We start from the raw sequence: 2,384 nt of genomic DNA, 5'->3' as shown, positions 1-2,384 counted from the left end.
AAAGTACAAAATCTGCAGTTGGGATGGAATAACTGCATGCAAAAAAACAGACTGAGGAATGACTGGGTAGGCTGCAAAACTGCAAAGAAGGACCTTGGGATACAGTGGAACATAAATTAAATATGAGCCACCATTCTGATCTTCTGGAAAACAAGTCAGCTGCACCCTGGGTTGTATTAACAAGAGTGTGACTTGCAAAACAAGGGAAGTGATTCTTCTGCTCTATTCAACACTGCCAAGGCCTTACCGGGACTACTGTGTCCAGTTTTCAGCCACACATTTCAAGAAGAACATGCAGTTTGGAATGAGTCCAGCACAGGGAACCAAAAATGTTCCACCTGGGAGACCTATGAGGAAAGGCTGAAAGAGCTAGGGTTTTTTAGCCTGGAGAAGAGAAGACTGAGAGGGATTTGATAATAGACTTCAAACACGTGAAGGATTAAGATGGGTTCTTTCTCTGTGACTGTAGGGAACAGCTCTATGACCTTAAACTGCAGCAGGGAAGATTTAGGCTGGAGATTAGGAGGAACTTTCTGACTATAAGGGTGGTCAGGGCATTGGAACGAACTACCTAGAGAAACTGTGGAATCACCATCCTTGGAAATTTCCAAAAGCACCTTAGACAGACATTTGGCTCAAGTGGTTAAGTTAGGGATGATCTTGCTCTGAGCAGGAAGCTGGACTTAAATGAATGCGAGGGGGAGCCAATTAGCATTCCCCCAACACCACACTAAGGCAGGCAAGCAGTATGGTGTGTTTCAGCACAATAGAGCCTGGCACAGTAACTGAGCAGTATAGACATGTCCCTGTGGATCTGTGTGGGCAGAAAGGTATTTGGAAATTCCTTTTTCTGTAGCAACAAACACCCTCTGAAATGAATCACTGCTGGGGGCATATGTTTCAACTTCATGGAAAGGCACTGGTAAAAAAAGAAACATCTGTAGGCTTAAATTGCTCATGGAAATAAAAAGGAATTATCTGTTGGGTATTTCTCTGCTATTACATTGTTCAGTCCAGTGAGCCACAGGTCTTGCAGGTAAATGCTAAGAAATGAGAAATGTGCCTTTGTTCCATTAAGTTTCAAAAGAATTAATACATACCTTTCTCATGACAACTCTCACAACAATGGCTGAAGTAAGCACAAGACTCATTGTCTACCCATGTCATTTGAGATAATGGTACATACACAAAGAGATCAGCTGCACACTTTGCTATGACTGGAGTGTGACTATTGACATTTCAGTCATTTAGTCTACGATCACAATAACTGGTAGGTCTTTTCCAAACAGCTTTTAGAAACTAACACGTGAGGAAGGAGTGTGAGGTGGAGGCAGGAGGATCAAGGAAAGTGAAAAATGGTGAAAACTCCTTAAGAGGCCAAAAAAATCTACATGATCTTGATTTTGATCCATTGTGTGCCTCTTTAACATTAGTGAAATTACCTCAGTTTGCCCTGTTAATGAGATCGGAATCAAGCCCACAGTGTTAATCTTACCTTATTGGAAGCCTATAATTATAATTTAACATTATTAAAGGCTAAATTCTGCTCCGACTTACTGTGCATGAAAACTCTCACTGAGTGCCTGTGGTACAAGCCAGAGAAAAATTTGATCCAATAACTGACTAATACAGAAAGGATTTGGCAGCTTACTTTTTTTCCACATATACAGCCTTGGTGGTCTAAATGGAAACATGCTAAAACTTCCATAGGGTCCTGTCTTTCCCTGTACTAAGTTTTATATAAAACCAGACATGGATTCTTTAGGGGCTTTCTCAAGATGCAACTGAGGACCTAACATTGTTATGGGACCTTTTTATTTTGTGACTGATTAGAGATGAGTCTGATTCAAGCTTCCAGATCTGAACAATCTCAAAAGCTCTGGAACTTTGAATCTGGATCCATGTATGAACTGAATGGCTTCTTAATAGTGGACCATATAAAACCCCAGATTTCAACAACTCCAAACTTAGAAGGAATTCAGATATTGCTAACAGCAATAGCAAAAAAGATAACCCTTGTTCAGCACTTTTTCTTTGTAGATTTCAAAGACATAATATCATGATCTTTGTTTTACAGACAAGTTAAATGAAGCAAAGATAGTTTGAGTGATGCCCATGGTCATACAGGAAGTCAGTGGCAAAGCCAAGAAAAAAAATCTAGATGTTCCAGTTCCTAGTTGTTTGCTTTAAATTCTGAAACACAATGCACCAGGAATGCACCAGTCGGCTTTTTCCTCCCAGATCAGGCCCTCTCACCAGAGCTTTGCATGGCATCAAAACAGTATTTCCATAGCCCACTGTATTTCTCACTGGTTTGGGAAATATTTGTTGGCTGAACAAGCCCAGATCCTGGGAGGGCGAGGGCGGAGCTATAGGTCCCAGAG

The sequence above is a fragment of the Gavialis gangeticus genome, unplaced genomic scaffold (assembly GCF_001723915.1).
Source record: "Gavialis gangeticus isolate Ggan-Ray unplaced genomic scaffold, GavGan_comp1, whole genome shotgun sequence".
Classification (NCBI taxonomy): domain Eukaryota; kingdom Metazoa; phylum Chordata; order Crocodylia; family Gavialidae; genus Gavialis; species Gavialis gangeticus.
This window is presented reverse-complemented; position numbering follows the sequence as displayed.